Below are 23,363 nucleotides of genomic sequence, written 5' to 3'. Positions count from 1 at the left end.
TTGGAGATGGATGGAGAATGAACAAATAGACGAGTCATGGGCAGAAGGAGACACAACATATGTATATGGCTTTCAGAGAGAGAGACAGAGAGACAGAGAGATAGGACTAGTTAGCTTGTGTAATATGAGATAAACTGATGGCATCTCACACCGATAAAGCTAAATGACTGGCAGTGGTAGGAGGACTCTAAATGGTGGCTTATCAAGCTGCTGATGGCAGCCCTCAGCAGCATATGGGTGAGAGCACTCATTTAGAGGGGAAGGGTATAGTAATTCCATGGGTGCATGCATCAGCCACAGTGGGTGGGGTTAGGGTCTAAGCCAAAACCTCGCTAATGGCTGCACACATTATGGCCTCTATTGTCTCTCACCCTATGGGGAAAGAATGATGCGAATTATCACAGAGAACAGGGTTAACAAACAAAATATTTAAAAATATTGTAAAAGACATAACTTTCTCACCATACAGCAAATAGCCATAGCTAGCTGAATGGGAACCCTGGGAAGTCCCCAATAAGGGCATCACCTTAACTCAAAGCTAAGGACAAAAAAAAGAGAGAAAAGGTCCTGAAAGATGGAGGACACAAAAAATATCCTCTGAGACTGAGGACCAACAAAAAGAAAAAAAACACTCCTTGGTACAGTTCAAGAGCCAGTGCCAGCCACTAACACATACACACTCATTTATTTAAACAGCAGTACAACCACAGTTGTTTAAATAAATAAAGGAATATGCCAGTACTGCATTTCTACCTGATCAGCATTGCAGAACTCACCCCCTAACAGGTGTTCTTGTACTTAGGGAAATGAACTGCGAAGAAAACCACATTTAAAATTCCAGAATTTATATTGACTGATAGATAGATAGATAGATAGATAGATAGATAGATAGATAGATAGAGATAATAGAGATACACACACACACACACACACACACACACACACACACACACACACACACATACAAAGCACACACACATATAAACAGCTTTGGACAGGTTCTTACTAGCACTGTTTCTATCAAAAATTATTAATATGCACTGCATTTCTTACCATAACTCAGTATTGTTTGATCATTTCCTCACCAGGTATATGCTGAAAATGAGTCTGATCCAACTGGACAGGATGATTGACAAATGCAGAATAAATAAAATGAAATAAAATTTATTTCTAAATTTTTTTATGATCACATTAGATGGTTACTTTAGCTAAAATGACTTTCTAAAGAATACATAATTTATTTTCCAGGAAGATGATGTATGGTGGTTGATAAATGAGCAAAAAGGGAATAACATGAGAGAACAGCTTGTCTGGTTTTTATGCCTGGAACAGCTGCCAGTCACTTGTCTTCTGTAGGTTCTGGGCTAACAACACATTAGCACTGAAAACACCTGTATCAAGTTACAGGGCTTCAATCTTTTGCAAATGAGGGTCAGCACTGACTACTATATTGAATAGTAAGCATGGAAAAGTTAGCTAAGCCTTCAATATCAATGTTCACATTCATAAAGGTAGAACCACATGTTAATGAAAACTCATAGACGTCTACATGTATTCCTGTTTGTCATAGATCTGTTGGTTGAGTACATTTTATGTTACTCTCATGACATTTTATTTAGTAAATGTCTGTCTTTTACAGTTTATGCTTTATGCATCACTCAATGTTACGTATCACTAATGGGATAAAATGGTATGAAACTTCACCATACCATTTCCTGGCTAACAAAGAATTGCAGCAAAGACATGTTATCCTCTGGTTTGGCCAAAAAACATCTAATCCACAGCATTTTGTAGTGAAGTACTCATTATTTCAGGAGGATTCTGACTTTCCAAAATAGCTGCTTGGCATGATAAAACTATAAAGCTATAAGAAAAAAAATGTCCATTTCTGAAAGGGATTCATTTTGGAGTTTTTCTCCAGGGCCTCCACTGAAAATGGGCTTCTACTGAGTCAGACTTTCCCTGTAATCAAATGTCAGTAAATAAATAAACATATTTCTGCCTCTAGCTGCTTATTTTTCTAGCTTACATTTTATTTCCAAGTATTTTTTTTTTTTTTTTGTTATTCAGCATTTCATCTTCTTGGGCTACATCCATATTCAGTACATATACTTGCCATCAGTATGTTAACCCTCAGGCGCAATATCCTCACCACTTAAAGATCTACACCCAACACGGTCTTTATAATTTTAGTGAAACAGTCATCCTTTTTCTGGTTTCTCTTTGTATATGGTTGTATGCCTTGGTGATTAGGTCTGCTAAGAGACAAGTTAGTACTGACATTCAGGAGTTACATGTAAATAACAGCATCAGTTTATTTATACACTGTATTACACTGATGATTCACTAAGGAGGAAGGTCTCTAAGGTGAGGCTGTGTCACTTTCCTGAGGCAGAGGTAAACAATAATGCTTGATAAAGTGGACATTGCAGGGAAATAATAGTCTACACCCAGATGAAGGAAAACCTGATGCCACAGGAAGAGGCTCCACCACCAGTGGAAGGTAACACAGACAATATTATTTAGATTAGAAATGGCCTCTACATTTGCATCTGTTGATATTGTGTTGCTATGTATTGTGTGTGTGTGTGTGTGTGTGTGTGTGTGTGTGTGTGTGTGTGTGTGTGTGTGTGTGTGTGTGTGTGTGTGTGTGTGTGTGTGTGTTTGTGCGTGCGTGCGTGCTCGTGCGCTCCCGTGCATCCATGTGTTTGTGAATATGTGTCTTTCTGTATATGTTTGCTTATCATGATGAAAATAGTCCCTTCTATGTATTGGAATTTTGTATTAGGTCAGAGATTACAACATCTCTTTTAAGTATAAGTTAATTCAATAGTAGCTGATTGTGAGGCACAACAAGTCTGTATATTTTATTTTTAAACAAAAATTAATAAAAATCACTCAAAATATTAATTACTGTAGTGATATAACTCTATGGCATAAACCTCTTTTCAGAGGTGAATCATCTGATTCAGTGACTTGCTTAGAGTCACAGAGCAGGCAAATGGAGGCTAAGGAAAACAAACCCTGGACTACAAGATGAAGCTCATTAACAGTTCTTACCTTAATCCTCTGTGCTAAACTGCAAGACTTGATATTTCTTTCTTCTCCTTCTGATTAGGTCAGAAAAAAATAGTTTTAAGCACTTAAGTTACAGTTTTGTTTGTATTATTTATTTATTTATTTATTTGATTTGATTTGCTTACCTTTTGTTATGTGCTATTTCCTTCTTGTTTTAAGTGTGAGAACAAGACTTATACTGAACAAGCAAGACAACACAGCTGTTTTCCAAGTTCAACTTAAAACATTTTTTTCTCAGTACAAACTTATTGTGACTTAGTGCTACAGACAGCTGCTGTCTGTCTTGGCAGCATAACTATCTTAGTACTTTACAAACTTGTATTCAGCTTTCAAAGTGGCACAGACTTAAAATGTTCACATTAGGAATTAGCTGGATGGGAACTCTAAAAAATGAAATACACATATTAAGCAGAAATATTGTTATCACACCGACATTAATCTTCTTAAGGTGGCTTGCCTAATAATATGCTCATTGCCATTACTTAATTGGGTTTCTATGGTAATTTATGTATTTTGTTTTAATACTATTTTAATATGCATTTGTATTTATGCAATGTTTTACTTTTCTCTACTGTCTCTTTAAGTTAACCTCTTAGATTGGTCTGACTGACTTTGTTTTCTTTTGCTGTGGGGACTGCAGGTTTTCTCTGTATGTATCCTGTATTCCCTTCCTCCTTTCCTGCATTGCCTCATTTCCTGGTTATAGAGTCTAGATTTTCACTTTCCACTGAAAGCTATTTTCACCTTTTTGGATGCCTTTAATTATTGTTAATCAGGTAATATACTTAAATTAGAGGTTTTGTACTTTTATTTCTATCACATGTGTTTAATTTGTGTCACAGTCCTGATTCCTGTTTTATTTTATTTCTTATTAATACAGATGTGGTAATGTATTTGTGATGGGGTGTGTTTCTGTTGTTTGGTCCTTTTTATTGATTTACTAGTTTATTACTTTGAAGGCACATTTGTATTTTGTTGTGTATCACTGCTAAAGGATTTTTCAAGATGGTAGCATTTTGTTTTTAGAGGATTCTCTATGGAGTGTTCACTAATATCTTACTGTAATATTTTTCCATGTAGGATCTTGTTTCTTAGAGGACTTCATATGAAAATAATAGTCTCGTTATAGCTTTGCTTTGTCCAATCAGGTTTGATATTCTACTCTGGCCATTTTCTAAATCTTACTATGCCTTTTGTAGTCTGATCCTCTGACTTGCTGTGGTAACACACTGGTTTTCTTGCTAAGGCTAATAGTCATCAGTGTTACATGTCAAGTTTTAATCTGACAGCAAAAACAGTATTTATTCATTTGTTGGCTGGATAAAATCTACCAAATACAAGTGCCACCATTGAGTAGCATAACAAAAACACTTCTCCAGCTAGATGACTTTTAGTATATAAACATGGTTGGTAATGGACTTACTGTTTAATTGTGTTTAAATGAGGGGGGATTTTGATTGGCCAATTTGTACATAAATGCCTTGTGATGTGTAGCATAATTATTCTGATGAAGTTGGGATGTACACAGATGAAAGCGCTTAACCTTCATTTGTATTGTAATCACTTTTATCTGCTTGACAGTTTGGATTAATAAACAGGTTCGCATTCTCTTTGTGGTACAGTGATATTCTTTTTGCACAATAAGGAAACAGAGACTGGGACTTAAATGCAAGACTTGGGGTGATAATATGATAGCAAATGACATTGTAGCCTTAATCCTTTGTGGTATACCTCCATACTTAACCAACAGATTGTTTCTAAAGGTCAGAAAATAAAACTTAGCGGCAGGGGGTAGGTATGAAATACTTAAGGTAGAGGGCAAAGAAGATTATATTATCATAAAACAGAATATAAAGCAATTATTTGCTATCTGTGAATGGAATGCAGACCTTTTGTTCTGACAAGTTTATATGGAAAAGGAAAGAGGTGTGATATTTAGAACTCGGGTCATGAACCCAGGCATAGATATTGTGAAAATATGTCTCTCCTTGTGATTTAATAGATATTTTGTGAAACATATTGAAAAGAGCTATATAATAAATCTGATACATTCCATAAAACAGATCCCAGTACCTGGCTTCTTGTAATTTTGATGCAGAAAAGTTAAAAAGTTTATATTGTATTCCAGCTAGTTAATGGTCAAATACCTGTCTAGTGTAACATTCTGGATATAGAACAACAGGTAATGTGACTTTAAGTGTGTGCTGCAGTTGGATGTGTGGGAGCATTGTCAAAAAATTTGTCAGGAAATCTGTATTAGTCAGTAATGAGCTTTAAATTAGTAATTATCATGCTATAAAGGGAGGTTACCAGTCCCAACACTTCATGAAGTTAGTTCCTCACCTGGAAAATCATCTGTAAGAGCAAATTACATCAGTCCAAATTGGGTTAAGTTGTGGAGTGAATGAACTAGAGTACCTATGACAGAGACCTGGAACTGAGGCCTGAGCAAGGCCTAAGCCTAAACGTTCAACAACAGCCTGTTTCCTGGAGGGGCTATGTGGAATGTGTAAATATACCAGAAAGATACTGTTTTTAGAAACTCCAAGCCAAAAGGCTGTGTTTATTTTGTTTTGTTTGAAAACTGAGAAGCCAAGAATGCTGTTACTTTCATTTGACTTTGAAACTGAGTGGACAAGAAATGCTACAGCCCTGCAAAGTTAAAAAAAAAAGTATGCATCTGACAAATTGAATGCAGCTTCATGAGTTTCAGCTGTCAGTTTTCTAATAAATGTTCAGCATAGTCATCATATGATCCCAGCTGTTAAACATTTCATTGTCTATACATATCCCCATTTCAGATGGTAACATCTGTCAAACTTCTAAGATCAGAACTCATGTGATAGAAATCATGCATGCTATATTGAGACTACACGTCACACGTTGAGAAATACACAGTATGAATTAATGATTCCTCATGCTAAACACAGACCCATCATTTTGTTAAGATGGTCAGAGTTTCAGAAAATGTATGTTATACTACCGTAAAACAGGAAATAAATAAATATGACAAAGCTTGAAATTCTTTATTCAATTTCTGGTACCTTGGTCATGCAGACCTTCTACAGGATGCATAAAAAACAGTTTAAATAGCTTTTCAACAATGCATTCATTTAAAAAATAGCCAGCAGAATTAGAGAAATAATACAATAATACAATCAAAGCAAGTAAATACATATATATAATTAATTAAAATAATTAATCATCACAGGAATACATGAAGCATTTTAAAAACATTATCGTTTTAAAAGTACATTCCAATCCATGTCTGAATTCAGACCTAGGGGTATTGCAGTTTTAAATTTTGTAATTAGCATATCTCTCCTATATTCCAAAAAACTGATTTGTATCAGTGCAATTCCTGTTATTGCTAACAACTTGACACAAAATAGTTACAGATCAGATGCAGAGCTCATGATGTACAGGAAAATATAGTTAAATTATATATTTGTCCTGCAGTCTAACCCTAAATTTCCTCTTAGCTTTTTCATTTGGTCAGTCCATAGGAGTGTATAAACCACCTACACAACTATAGAATCCTACAGGTACTAGGAGAAAAATGATTAATTCTGAGGGTTTATTTCCCTTATTTATTTATTTATTTATTTATTTATTTATTTATTTGATATCTGTTAACCTGGTTGGTCCAACTGAGCCAATGGGCCATTTTCAGTGGAGATCCAATGAGAAAAGTTCCAAATACATAAACATAAACAACAAACATTGCAGGAAATATGTATACATTTTAGGTCAATCACATCTTGGTACATTCATATAACAAGGACAAATATATGTCAATCAGACAATACAATGACTCATAAAAACCCTAGAACATAACAAAACTATGATACATAGAAACAGTATAGAAACAGTAGATCATAAGCAACAAACATTGCATGGAAGTATGTATACATATTTGGTCAATCACATCTTGACACATTCATATAACAAGGAAAAATATATATGTCTATTAGACAATAGAATGACACACAAAACCCTAGAACATAGCAATACTATTACACTCAGAATTAGGAGAGCATACAAAAGGATAATGTACAATGACTTGGGGTCCTAAATTGTGTAAAAACAAAGATACTAGAATAAAGGATAGTGCACTCAATAAGTTTCCTACAGAGTACAATCAGTAAATCATGAACAGTCTTTACACGAACAGGTCCTGGTATTAAGAAAAAAGCCTTTTAACTCTCTTTTAAATTGATGATGTTGGGAGATGCCTAAATATTTAGATACTATGTAACCAAAGAATGTATTCCTGTTCTCTAGCATGAAATGAAAGGTATCCACTGAAAACGGGCTCCCTGAGCCCACTGGACATCCCCGGTCATCAAACTGGAAATAAATAAATAAATAAATAATATTAAGGGGGAGTGTGGGGAAGTGGGGATTTCAGAAAACCCATCCTGGAATATGATATCATGAAGGTTTGAACTATCATAGTTCCTTTCTTTTTCAAACACTAGTTTCAAATTTTCCATGGGAACTTACCTTACAAGACATAAATACATAGTCATAATGCCTTACTTTAAAAGTCAAGGCTCTCCATTAAGAGCATTTATAAAAATGAGAACCACAGAATTATAAAAAGGTTGCAATGTAGCCATCTTCTGATATGCACACAGAACAATATTAAACCAGGAATTCACACTGAAATATATAACTCATCCTAACTCATTTACCATCAGATACCCAAAGATTTAATTTTAAGGTTTCATTAACAGTTTATAGTAACAGCAAATGTTTCATAACAGACTTTTCAGCAGCACACCAGTGTTTTTCCACAAATAAAGACTGTGAACTCTATTCATAATAAGCCATAAATGATGGCTTTGCAGTTACTCATTACAAAGCAGACTTTTCTAAGATAGCACTACTTCATGCAGAAAACAGACACAGCAAATTACCTCTCCCTACAGTAATTACAGCTGTTAAACAAAGTGCACAGCACCAGTGTTTACTTTACAAAAAGCCTCAAAGAACTTCAGCAGACCAGCACTAAATCAACAAATTTCAGCAGTGTTGCTTCAGAACATAAAAAGACATTCTCCAGTTAACAGCTATCTCCACAAACGTTCAAGTTTCCAGTGTGACATCACACAGCCAAGACGCAAGAAAAAGTTAAAAAGCTATAGACAACAGGACACATTCTTCCAGGATCGTAAAGTTATGTAAGACTTTATATTCACTTTTTTAGTTAACAGCTCAAAAAAGTTTAAATTCATCAGTAAAAGTCATTTGCATACCTGTTTTATAAGCATGTCAAGTAATACTTCTGCAGTTAAAACACCAGTAAATCTTTGGTTTAATTTTAAAAACGTGGTACAGCGGTCTAGAAATATTCTTTTAAAGTTAAAAGTTATTAGTTTAAGAATGTTAAATATTTCTAAACGTAAAAGGGTTAAATCACAGAAGCAAACTAATGAGTCAGCTTCTGTTGGTATGGTTTCAGACTTAAATAATTCTTGTGTAAATGCTTCAGCACATAAAATTCAAAATACAGAATTATGTTGCAGTATTAAACTATAATATATAAATGTCAACACAGTCAACATGCAGGCAATGTCTCAAGTTCATATTACTTCATCTAGTTTCTTATTTTCAGAATCAAGTGCAAACATTGCACTGAGGGGAGATAGGAGGAATCAGAGTGCAGATTTTGATAAAGTAAATTCCAGTATAACTGAAAAACAGACTTCAGTGCAAAGTAAAATTGCTACCATTTCAGAGCAAAATAAAGAAAGAATGCATTCCATAGCTATCAGTAAAGGGTGCAACAGTCCGGCACCAAACCAGAGCATTAATCTGTCATTGTTTAAGGTTAAAAGAAATGACAATATTTCATTGTTTGCAGAAGAATCAACTTCAGTTACATATAGATCTTTATTAGAAGACACAAATGCAGTTTTGTCAGGATCCTGTTTAGTACCTGTATTTGAAAAAAGTACTATTCCACACCATCAAAAACTTTTAATAAAACGACAAAGCTTTCAAATAAAACTATCCTTCTTCAGTGTCCTAAACATGATATGCAAAAAAACAGCATTCTTCAATACAACCGAATCATATCACATGACACAGCAAACCTATCAGCAACATCAATTAAAATGGTAATTAATCCTTAAAGAAACATTTCATCATATAAAATCCATAGACTTATATGTACCAAAAAAAAAAATGTATATATATATATATATATATATATATATATATATATATATATATATATATATATATATACCAAACCTACTTCACTTTTTTTGTTTAAGCTTCAAAACTGGTTTTAATGTAACCTGTTTCTTAACACCTGGATGTTTATCTGCTTCTAGTCGAATAATCCATTCATATTCTTTCATATCTATACTATTGATCAAATCCCCACGTCTAGCATTGGGGTATATCACATGCACAACTCTAAAGTTAAACTGATATCATCAGTTTCACTAATATGGTGGGCTAGAGAATTAGTAAGTACTTTCCTACAAATTTCTGATTTATGCTCTATTATCCTGTCCTTTAGCCTTCTTACTGACTTTCCAACATAAAAACCTGGACATTTCAGGCATGTAGCAAGATATATAACAGATGTTGTATTACATGTGGCAGTACAACGGAAGGTAAACTTCCTGCCATTCACAGGATGTATAAATTCAGCTGATTGATTTATATTTGAACAATAAGAACAATTGTAACAGGGGAAAGTTCCCTTTTTGTTATAAATAAGGACATGTTTACTATTTAGAGAAAAATCCTTATAACATAACAACTTATTATATTGTTACAATTACAATAGGTAAACAAAGGTCTATCTGGGAGCCATTTTTCATGGCCAGGTATGGCCTTTAAAATGTCCCAGTTGTTCCTAATGACATGCTCTACTGTTTCACTAGCCCTATTATAGGTCATAAGATACCTTAAAGAGTGTGCTGGTATTGAACTTGTATCACCAGAATTAACATTCCCCTGAGCAGAAAAATAACGTTTCACTTTTGAATCCCTCAATTGTAGAGCCCCACTCTTAGCCAATTCTATCTCATTTGCATTATAACCCCTTTCCAAGAAGTTATCGGTCATTTCTTGCATCTGCATCTCACAGACATCTATTTCAGTATTAAGTCTACTCGCTCGTAGATATTGACTCTTGAGAACACTTCTAAAAGTTCTCTTTGCATGCATACTCCTCTTATGTAGGTATATATTAACTTGCACATCTTTCATATATATGCATGTCTCGAAATTAGGTCCTGTTACTAGTAATCTTACATCTAGAAAGTCTATAGAGCTTTCAGAGAATGTCATTTCAAACTTTAAGAATTCAACAGTGTTATTTAAATGATCAAAAAAGTTCTGCAAATCTATAGCCCTACCATGCCAAACCAAAAAAATATCTTCCACAAAGCATTTGTAGAATGAGATGTTTGATGTATATGAATTAGCATCACCATATACATTAGTTTTCTCCCATTTTCATGGGGTCAAATTAGCATAGGTATTAGCTACAGCAGTGCCCATGGCCATTCCACAAACTTGGTGGTACACCTGTTTATTAAAAATAAAGATGTTATTTTCTAGGTCCAAATCTAGGAGCTCTTAGATAGTCTTGATATACCAAGCAGGAAAAGGCCCATACTCCTGCAAAATCTCTCTTATACAGTCAATTCCATATGCATTGGGAATTAAGGTAAAGAGAGATTTTATATCCAATGTTACCAAAATGAAATGGTCATGGGCACTGCTGTCATACCAGCTATGTAGCTGGGTCAAAAAATCAGCAGTATCTTTAATGTAGCTTTAGTATATCTTGTAGATACACAGATATGGATTCCGTCATCCATCACCTCCCCAAGACTGTTGATCTCATCGGGGGTTTTCCAGGGAATTATGTATCTTGGGGAGTCCATAAAGTACAAGAATGGTAGGACATGGTACACTTAGGAAATGGAATGTGTCAATGTCTATATCACCCATCATTTGCAGGTCATATATACACATATTTATCTTGCTTATCATAGCATCTATTTCTTTGTTATTAATGGGTTTAAAGGTCTGCCTATCTGATAGCAGCTCAGTCATAGCTTGTAGATATTGGTCTATATCCATTAACACAATGGCACCTCCTTTATCAGCTTCTTTTATAATTATTTGATCATTATCTTGTAAAGATTTCAATGCTTCAGACTCTTCAACAGTCAAATTATATCTTTTCTTACAGTTTTTTTTATCATAGTTATCATGAATTTGTTTCTCACATATATCATTAAACACACTAATAACAGGATCACTAGCAGGAATAAAAGTGCTACTCCTTTTAAGGTGATTGCCCATAGAGGTTCCACTATCCTTAAAGATATTCTTCAAATTCAAGCTCCTCGAAAACAATTTTAGATCTGTAATTGCATTAACCAAGTCATCAGTTCCCGCAGGAACAAATTTAATCCTATGTGACAGTAGAGATATCTCTACTTCAGTAAGTTCATATTTAGAGAGATTCACTACTAGAGGATGACTAAACAGGCTCCCAGACTTTCTTTCATTAGAAGTTAGTGTTGTCTGATCATTTGTTATAATATTAGAATAGTTAACAGATTGTACACTTCTATATTCTCATTGTTCATTAGACCAATTAGAAATATTTATATCAGCAGGACAATTCAATGGGTCCCCATAACCTTCTTCATTAGGGGTTAATATTATCCAGTTACCTATTTCAGCATCAGAATATACATTGGTAGAATCTAAATGCTCACTGGGCCAGCTAGAGGCATTTTTATCAGTAATCACAACTACCTCAGTATTGGTAGGCAATCCTATAGTCAAGGAATTTTTTTTTTAAATCCACATTTTTCCTCATGGAAGTAGAACTATTTAGATCAAATTCAGTAGCAGGTCGACTTAAAATTGAGGGATAATCAAATGCTTCTCCATGGTGTGCCACCCCCCCACCCAGTTACTCAATGTGATGGTATCAACACATTCTAAGTATACATTGGGTATATTAGAAATGTTAATATTAGTATTGGAACTTGCTATTCTACAATCATTATTAGGCATTCCCATAGTCAATGGACCTCCTAGATGCCCTCTACATATGCCTATAGCATCAATATTCAATTCACAATCATTAGAGCGTACAACATCCCTCATTAGTTCTTTACATTCACTAGGACCAATCCCATTGGGTTCCATTGCTACATACATTGCTACATTGGAAAGGGGTTATAATGCAAATGAGATAGAATTGGCTAAGAGTGGGGTTCTACAATTGAGGGATTCAAAAGTGAAGCCCTATTTTTCTGCTCAGGGGAATGCTAATCCTGGTGATACAAGTTCAATACCAACACACTCATTAAGGTATCTTATGACCTATAGTAGGACTAGTGAAACAGTAGAGCATGTCATTAGGAACAACTGGGACATTCTAAAGGCCATACCTGGCCATGAAAAATGGCTCCCAGATAGACCTTTGTTTACCTATCTCAATTGTAACAATTTAAAGAAATTGCTATGTTATAATGATTTTTCTCTAAATAGTAAATCTGTCCCTATTTATAACAAAAAGGTAACTTTCCCGTTACAATTGTTCTTGTTGTTCAAATATAAATCAGTCAGCTGAATTTATACATCCTGTGAATGGCAGGAAGTTTACCTTCCGCTGTGCTGCCACATGTAATACAACATCTGTTATATATCTTGCTACATGCTTGAAATGCCCAGGTTATTATGTTGAAAAGTCAGTAAAAAGGCTAAAGGACAGGATAATAGAGCATAAATTGAAGATTCGTAGGAAAGTACTTACTAATTCCCTAGACCACCGTATTAGTGAAACTGATGATACTCACCAGTTTAACTTTAGAGTTGTGCATGTGATATACCCCAATGCTAGATGTGTGGATTTGATCAATAGTATAGATATGAAAGAATATGAATGGATTATTTGACTAGAAGCAGATAAACATCCAAGTCTTAAGAAACAGGTTACATTAAAACCGGTTTTGAAGATTAAACAACAAAAAGTGAAGTAGTTTTGTATTAACTATGGAGGTTTGGTATATATATATATATATATATATATATATATATATATATATATATATATATATAGATATATATATAGATATATATATATATATATATATATATATATATATAGATATACATATATATATATATATATATATATCTTTTTTTTTTTTTGGTACATATAAGTCTATGAATTTTATATGGTGAAATGTTTCTTTAAGGAGCAAAAGGATTAATTACCATTTTAATTGATGTTGCTGACAGGTTTGCTGTGTCATGTGATATGATTCGGTTGTATTTAAGAATGCTGTTTTTATGCATATTGTATGTAAGACACTGAAGGACAGTTTTATCTGAAAGCTTTGTCATTTTATTAAAGGTTTTTGACGGCATGGAATAGGACATTCTTCTTGCTTTAAGCTGCTTTTGGTTGTATTCTCCACTTCACTACTATTCACCTTTTTTCTGTGACTTAGTACTTGTATTTGGTCATGAGACAAGGTGTCAAAAATTTTGAAATTTTTTTCTTGTTCAGAAAAGTAGTTTGTTTGCTTTAGTTGTTTTGGTGTGATGCTAGAATCTGAGGGAGGGGTCTAGCCAAACCAAGTTATTTATATTTTTAATTAAGCACACAAGGAGAGAATTTTTTCATATTTCTGTTAGTTATCTCAACAAACAAGTATTAGGAAAGAAATTTCTTACCATCATGTAAAATCTCAAGTTTGAATGAAGAAAAATATTACTCTTATTTTAAGTCTGGTTTCTACAGTTTCCAATATATGAAAAGCTGTTTGAGAAAACTATGTCTGTATTTTTGCATTATAATATGTCACAATATTGATATAAAGAATGATAATGCACTATTATTGTAGACTTTTTCCTGAATTCATCATGCTTCACACACATTTTTATTGTTCCTGCTCCCTGCAGATCAGCACCAGCTGTTACCAGCTCTTTTTTTTAATTCATGGAGTGTGTTGGATCTGTCTTAGCTTCCTCCAGACTTAATCCAGCCCATGTCAGGGCCCATTGAAGAGACCAAGGACACTGATATATTAACATACTGTTGCCAGGGAGTATGCACTAACTGACTCTCACTGCACAGATACTTTCCGAGCTCCGTAGCTGATGCCTACAGGAATGGCATGCATTCTTCCATGTATACACAGCCTTCACCCACTTGCATAGCAGACATCACCGGGCTCTTAAAGTTGCTCTTGCAGTGGGCCTAGGCAGCCTTTCTGACCCCATGAAGGATGAGCTGGTATCAGATGCTAACTCCCATCCTTCCCCATTCAAGTCTCTCTAACACCCATGCCACTAGTCAAACATGGGTATTATGGGGCACAGTGAGGGCTTTAACCCTCTTTGCCATGGGGCAGTATCAATGCTATTCATAAAATTTGGCAACATTTACTGTTGAGAACATTTTTACATTTGTTTGGTTGATATTTTTTAACTTGATTTTCCAGAAAATGCTTGGAATTCTAAGGATGTATACAAGTTGCTAGAGGTATGCCATTCCACAACTGCCAGGTGTGACTGAGTAAAGCATAAACTGCTTTGTAGTACAAGTACAGAGGCAGCAGAGATCATGCATCATTCTCCCTGTTTCATGGCTTAATTCCTCCCTCTGAATAATTTTTTATTTTTTGATACAACTTTCCAGAATGTGTTATTTCATTATCAATTCTTCACTAGAGAAACGCTTCAGTTCTTCTGATACAGATCCGAGGAAACCACTGTGTCTTACTTTACTTGGCTGATTTTAACAGTGATCTGTTTTTAGTTTAAAATTTTATGTCACTGTTCTTAACTCCAATATTCTTTTAAAAGGAATATGATGTGCTGAATTTAATATTATAAACTGAGGAGTGGTGGTTTATCTTAATTTGGTTCTGAAGAAGTCTATTAATACAAGAAGCAGATGAAAGTGCTTAACCACAGTTTAATACACTTGTTTTATTATATTTTATTTTGCTATTTGTCTATGAGTTGTTTGCTCTTTCATGGCAGCTTAGCAGTTCTTAGTGTTTTTTTTAACGTGGCCACTTTAATCAATAAAAAGCAGAAAAACTTAAATGGGGATTGAGATGCTATAATAATACCACCACTTAACATTTTGACAGTGGTCATAGTGGTACATAATTTCTCAGCAAGGATGAAATTGGATGCCACATTGCAACTTCTGTTGATTCTAAATAGCTTTTCGATCAAGATGACTTCCCCTTGTTCCCATGTAGATCTGATGGGATTGCTAGCATATACCACAGTGACAATTTCTTTAGTTCTAGTCCCGAACTGGATCATGATAGTGGTTTGAATTTTCATTTGGCTTCTTCCAAACATCCCGGTGACTATCAAATCAACTTCAACATGGAAATAAAAAATTCCAGTGAAAAGGTCAAAAATCCAGGTCACAGCAGAGGCTGGAAAATATGGACTTAGGACTGAGATGTCCTATATTTTTATTTTAAAAGAAAATCATATCAGTGTTCTTTATATAGGTTTTCCCTTTATTCCCGCTAAGAGAGACAATTCTGTCAGCTTGATTATTAATTTAAAGTTGTACATCAGTAAATGGAATTTACATTATATTTTGAGATATACAGCATTTTAATAATAGCAACATGTTACTTTTCAAAAATAGAAGTACATACAGTCCTGATTTACATAGTACTTATTTTTTTTAAAAACCTGCAAAGAGGATTGTAGATCTTTCTTGTCCAATACACATTCACAAGAAGACAGGATAGCTTTATTAGACCAGGATAAACAAGATTGTATTGGAATCATGAAAACTGATAAGAGGAGTGCTGCCATAATTATGGACACTGATCATCATATTGATAAATCATCATAAAATCTATCAGATATAGAATGTTATAGTATGGTCACCAATTATTTTGTTTTAGAATGATTTAATAACATTGACATTTGTTTACTAGCTCTTCTCCATCATTATTACATTTACTCTATGTTTTATAATTTTTAAGGTGGATTATCCTAAATCGGAAAAATATTTGGCATTCTCAAAATCCATAAAAATAATCTGGGTCCTCCTTTTAGGCCCATAGTTGCTGCTGACCACAGTAAGGCTGAACTAATTTCAGTTTATTTAGATATTATACTTAATCCTGGTATACAAGCTTCCAAGTTTTTTTAAATACTTTTGGGTCTGCCTTGATTTGCTTAAAAGCTTTGTGTTCACAGGTACAGAAGCCATGCTCATTACTACAGATGTAGAAGCATGACATACTTCAAATAAACAACATATTTGTATGAATTTTGTCTGGAATTATTTAAGTACATTTACTTCACTTGACAATTTAATGATTAATTACATGTCTTTACTTTTAGACATAATCATTGCTAATTTGTTTTGTTTTCCAGAATGTTATTTACCATCAGCTAAAATATGTGACTATGGGTGTGATAATGGCCCCATTTTAGTAATGAACTGGTGCAAGCAACAATATTTAGTAATATATAAATGCTTTACACATATTTCCCTGTATAGGAGATACATTGATAATCTTTTTTATTGTTTGGAATTGTACAAAACATTTAATGGTATTTCTTAATGATCAGAATAATAGCCTTGTGCAGTATGGGAAGTACTGTACAAGTGTTTTGTCTCTTACCATTTCTTTGGGCAGAAAGCATAGATGTTTTAGTAGCAATATTTATAGAAAAAAACTTTTGTCAATAACTACATACATTGTGGAAGTCAGAATCTACATTTCATGAAGTGGAATGTTATAAGAGGAAAGTCTAAAAGATCTTAGTAATGATAATCTTTTTGAAGAAGAGGTTCTTTTTTGAGATCTCTGTTCTTAGAGAGAGGTTATAGTTTTGACAAAGTGGAAAATATTGTAGATGAAGTAAGACAAAATAGATGGATTAAATTACAAACAAGCATAAAACAAGGTTTTCAACTTAAGATACAATTTCGTGACGACGGTTTCTTTACTACATCTTTTCCATTACCACTCAGTATTGACATGTCTAATATAAAAAAATGTTATTAATGATGATTTGAAAAAAATACTGGGAATCAGGATTTATTAAATGATGTTGGTGAAAAACCCAGGTTTGTTTTTTTAAAACTTAATTTTGGTTAAGCAAAAAAATATTACTAGTAATAACAAAATGATATCTGGACCATTTGGTACTTACCCATGTTGTAAATTATGTAGATTAACTAATGCAGGACACAATGTTCTTTGAAATATTCTTGTAGAGAAGTCATTGTAAGGGGTAGTTATGCATGTAAAACACTTTGTGTTGTTTATTTGACTAATTTTGGATCTGTGAGACCTTCTATGTGAGCAAAAGTGCAAGAATGTTCTCATAGAGAATGTATGACCACAAGTTAGCCATTAGAAATAAAGGTTGTTCTAATGCCTTAATGTTCAACAAAATATTAAGTTTAAATGAATCAACCAACATCAAATGCTTACTAAAAGAACAACGGATTGAATATATTTTATGTTGTTAAAAATAATTTATGTTCAAATGTTGACTATTTAAGGTGTTGTATGTCTGTGCATTCATATTAACTGTTCATTGGAGGTGTGTCAGCAGGTCTGTCACATGACATGTACAATGTTATAGATATTGTTTGTGAATGGTGACTCTTCAGTTCTGATGAAGTTCTTGCCATTAAAAGGACAAAAGTGCTAAACTATTATTTCAGCATAGTCTCTCATTTTTATACATTTTTTTAAACATTTTTCATGCATGTGAATTAACTGGAGTTAAATATCAAAAATTAAAAGACAAACTGTTGTTGATGGGTCTTGAAGCAGAGAAAGCATTTGACAGAGTAAGCTGGGATTTTATGAGTAGGGTAATGGAAGCATTTGCATTCCCTGATATAATAATAAGGTTATGTAGAAAAATATATGAGGTATAAGAAGCAAAACTCACATTGAGAAGGTTTCTGATAAGTTATGTCTGAAGGGAGGAACCAGGCAGGGCTGTCCTCTTCTCCCTCTGTTATTTGTATTATATTTACAACCATTGGCAAAGAAAATAAGGGACCCAGAAATTCAATGATATAATTAGTATGGTAATCAAGAAATGTTGGCTTTATTTGCAGATGATACCAGATTTTGTACCTGATAAAACCAGAAAAGGAAATTTCAGTGCTGTGGAACATTCTGAGACAGTTTCAAGCTTTTCTGGGATATAAAATTAATGAAAATAAAACAAAGAATATAGCTATATAATATGTACCCATGCATGAATTAGTTCAGCAGTACCCATATTTGTGGGGACATGATAAAATAAAGTATTTAGGAACATGGTTTGAAAGGGTTTCTGTTAAGGCAGCTAAGAAAATATAGGGAGAGACAAAGCAAAAGATAATACAAAAACTGAGAAACTGGAAGTTCTTGTCTATGGATGTGGATAGCAAGGTCCAAGCAGTAAAAATGTTTTTAGTTCCTTTAGTTTTATACACAGGCCAGGTATATTTTTATCAATCAGAGGAGAAGTTATTGATAGCAATTAGTAAAGAGTTGAAGGATTTTATTTTTTTTAGGGGGAGGACAAGAGTTAAGTGGATAAGCTGATCCTTCCAATAGAGCAAAGTAGTTTAGAGTTAACTGATTTGAATGGATATTTTACAGCTACACAGTTGTGGCTTTTATACACAATGTAAACAAAAAACTACAGTTCATACTGGAAGGAGATGTTGATGAAGTGGGGGAATTCAAGAAATAAGGAGAGAGTGGAATTTTGGATGCAGATCCTTAAGGAGGACAACAACAGTCATACAGAATATTATAGTCATAAAATAGCAGAAAGTAATCTAAGACCTAATCCAACACTGGGATGGAAAAAGGATATTCTGCAAATAGTGGCACAGAGATTATGCAAAGAGGGGGAGGTTGAATTTACTGGATGAAGCTGGCAAAGGAATCAAGGTATTGGAAACAATTATAGAGGGAAGAGGCCAAGAAGACATCTTGGGTGCAGGCTAAAGATTGCCTTCCCTATCAGGGACTGATATCAGAGCATAAGTAAAGAGAAAGGTCTAGGGCAATCCTAAGTGAAAGACCTATACTGGTATAGTTTTTGGTTGACTGTAGAACAGAAGCTGCTGTTAAAAAGGGATAATTAGTAGGGCATATAAAATATTACACATTATACAATGACTGGCCATTAATGTTCAAAAATGAGCATGCTTATTGGCCAGCCCAACCAGCATGACAGTTGTAAATCCTAGAATATTCTAACGGAAAAAACGTCCGGTTGCCCGGACTTTTTCCCATTAGTATATCTCCTAATTTTTTTTTTGTCCCCACAAAAAGAAAATGGAAGACCTGAACTGAACGAGTGAGATGGCACAGACAAAAATAACAGGACAATCAGGTACATTCTGCAAAATGAAAGAAACGTACCTGATTATCCATTTATTTTGTCTGTCCCGGGTCTCCCGAACTTAAAAAGTCTCCCAATTTCTTTTTTTTTTTATTTTCCATTAAACAAAAAAAAGCAATGGAGATCTTCCTTTATCCATTGCTACCTCTGCACAGCACAGATGTACTGCATAAGTGTGGGAACACAAGTCCCTTATGCATGTGCAGTACAATCAGAAATGACCCAGGATACCGGAAAACTGTGTAAGGGCAGCACAGAGGCAGTATACAAAGACATTATTTAAGAAAAGTAAGTATTTTTTTTTTCCTTAAATAATCTCATTGTATAATAGCAATAACCCATGGCTGGGTGTGGGCAATGCTGGATTTATCCACGGTTGGCTTTGCTTGGTCACTCGAGCTTCACCCTCGTGACCAAACCACACCAACCGTGGGTAAATCCAGCATTACCCACACCCAGCCATGGGTTATTGCTTAAATAACTATATCAGCCAATCAGAGGAGGTTAGAAAAGACTGGGAAGAGAGATTTGATAAACAATACACAAACAAACAAGTCTCAGGACATATATATATATGGCTCCCAAGTGTGCAACAAAGCCTGGATGATTTAGGATTTTTGCTTGGAAGTGTTTGCATATGTATTTTTACATCCTAAGCAGACTCCATTTTCTCAGGTAGATGGCAAATGTTGGAGATGTGATGGGGAAGAAAGAGATAACTGAGAATATATGTAATCTGTTTGAAATATTGGGTGAGCAAATGGATGTACCTAAGAAAGCTGGGATACAGGCTCCAAATTGCCTAGATATGCTAAGGCCCTGTTAAGTTTAATTCTGGTGGCTGCCAAAAAACCAATTACTAGAAAATGGAAATCTAAGTCCAAACCAATTGTATTAGAAGCAGTGAAGCTTGTAAAAGAGATAAAAGAACTGGAAGGGGTGTGTTTAGAAAAGGATAAGAGAAAATTACAGAAAAAATGGAAATTGTGGAAACAATACATGCAGAAAAATATTTTGGAGGAGGAATGAGGTTTAAAGGCAGGAAGGAATTGACCAGCTTATGTAATTTTGGATTGATTTTATTGTACCGTATAATGTTCGTAACTGTGAACCTGTTTATATAGTTCGTTTTCTTTTCTATAAATGTAAGTTTGCTTATGTCACAAGTGATAACTCAATAAAGGTGTTAAAAAGTAACTACATTTGTACCTTATACCATAGGCACAACTGCTTGTAAGGTTATAGCAAGGAATAATTGATGTATTCTAACAAGTAATGATGGTCTTATTAAATAATAGGAGGAAGCTCCAGATTTTATTCTGAAATGGATAAATAATCCGAACTAATTATTCAATAAAGGGAATATGTTTAGGCCTTTATAGCAAAAGGTCAATTTTATATTGACCAAAAGAATGGTTATATGTGGAAGATGCTATTCATCTTCCTTTATTAAAAAAAGGTATGTGTGCCCCCATTAGGAACACCAGAGAAATGTTCCAGCAACCTCTAGCTGTTTATCAAAAAATGTAGTATGTGTAGCCACTTGCCAAACATGTCCTGCATTTTATACAGGCAATGCAACAAGATGCCTACAGACAAAATTTATGAACATAAACATGCCATTAGGAGTAGTAATGTAAATAATGCACTCAGTAGACATACTCAGGTGTTTGTATCACTTTAAGTGTGTGGTGCAGGCTGCAAAGGATGGCAATGCTGACCATGTTTTAGAATATAAGGAATATATGTGGCACCTTTGGTTAGATGTAACTTACCCCTCCAGGCATCAAGGAAGTAATGAATGTTACAGCATCCCTATTGACTAGGAAATATACTTATTATATTAGTAATGTATGTAAATCATAAAGTTCTAATTGTTCTCATGCTCAATTGGTTCATACTAAATCACATGATAATTTTAAAAACTATTCAGCTTTTATTGTGGTATATAGTCAAAATATGAAGAACTCACTTCAAATGCTCTTAATGTGTTTTAATAGTATAATGAATAGATCCTTGTTAACTCTGAAAACAGCCTTTCTTTTATTTTTAATTACTAAATTCTGGTTTAATAAATACCGCGCTGGTGCAGCGGTAGCATTGTTGCCTCACAGCAAGAGGTTCTCCCATTCGATTCTAGGCTGGAGCGCCTTCTGTGTGGAGTCTGCATGTCCTCCCCACTGTCGAGTGGCATTCGAAAGACATGTGTAGAATGGGCGTGCCTTCGTTGAAGGTTGGGCATCGAACTGGCACCTCGGTACCCATAAAAAATCTACTGCCAATCATTAGCGGACCGGAGATCTGCTGTGGCGACCCCTAACCGGGAAAAGCCAAAAGAAGAACAACTAAATTCTGGTTTAAAGAAATTAATGTCAGTCACTGTGCTAACAGCAAAATTATCTTCTCAAGCTAACAGTAAGCCCAGGTTGAAGATCACTGCTGGGCCTCTACTTTTTTTGCACTTTTTGCCCCCCTCAGTCTGTTGATCATAGGCTTCCTCCTTGACAATTGACTCATTCATTCCTCATCACTAGATCAAGAGTCAACCAGGAGAGGCCATCATTCATGCAACCATCATGAGTGGGTTTGAATTATTCCTTTCACCATAACACCCAGTGCATGTAACCAGTGAAGCAGCCAAAGGAGGCAGTACATTGGACTAGCTGTGCTGGTCATCATTCATTTCCACTATGGATATTGCCAGCAAGCAGCTCAGCACCCTCTTCTTTGAAGTATGGGAAGTGATCTCCCTAGTCTCCACCAGGGAAATCCCACTTCATTCTGTGATCCCTGGGTACTCACAGCCCTCACCATAGGAGATGCCATCATGCCATGCCATGTCTCCTTATTCCTCTCCCGTGAGCCTGGAACCCTAGTACCAGGGGTGCAAAATGAACCCCAGTTTCCTGGGTCACGCTCAGAGCTCCATCTCTCTACACCACAGAGCTAAGCTCAGTCTCTACTTACACTAACAAACAAAAGTAATCTTGAGCACTGTTTATGAAAAAGAACAGAGATAAAGAGCAAGATGCCCTTAATTTACTGCTTACCTAATTCATGATAGGAAGACAAATCAATTTATATAGATATCTCCTCAAAAAATCTATTAAAACATCTGATGATGAAATATACCATGGCCCCAAAAACAAGAATTTTATACTCATTGGGCCCTAAAACCTCAACTGGACAGGTGAAAACAAAAAGCTAAAGAGAATCCTCTCCCTATATAATCTGAAGTAAACTGTTGCTGAGATATCTCGGCCTGACCAATCAGCCGGAGTCTGCACCTTCCTAAGCATCACCATAATCTTAAACATCTCATAACCATCCAATGTATTAAATAACCACTTTGTTGGGGCCTCAGTCTGTTTTTTCAAAAGACACTGAATAGAACCTGTAAACATCACAGTAAGGTTGTTCTGAGAAATGTCCTTGAATATAGAAACTGACAAAGTAGATTGGGGGACCATACTGATGGAAACAAAACCTTCAATCTTCCTAGAAATATTTTTCATACTGCTTGTTTTCATTAAAGATGAGCTATTCCTCATAAACAAAGAAGACTAAATTGCAATGATGATTCATGTCTTACTTCTAGACTCACAAAGGATAATTTTGTTTGCATGTCATGGATAAAATATGCACAAAACTAAGATACTGAGAGTAACTTTAATGTACTTAAACAACGGAAAATAGCCACACCTTCAGTCTAAACACTAAATCTTAGAAGTTCTTTTAAACTACTTGTGAGACATCCCAAACAATTTGGAACGGTAATCTTTCTAAACATATCAGCAGCACAGATAAAATGTTAGAACAAACCCATCTACAGTACGAAAAATCATGTCAGTAGAGTAGCT

This window comes from Protopterus annectens, chromosome 7.part0, assembly GCF_019279795.1.
Source record: "Protopterus annectens isolate FY-2018-M chromosome 7.part0, PAN1.0, whole genome shotgun sequence".
Lineage (NCBI taxonomy): Eukaryota > Metazoa > Chordata > Ceratodontiformes > Protopteridae > Protopterus > Protopterus annectens.
This window is presented reverse-complemented; position numbering follows the sequence as displayed.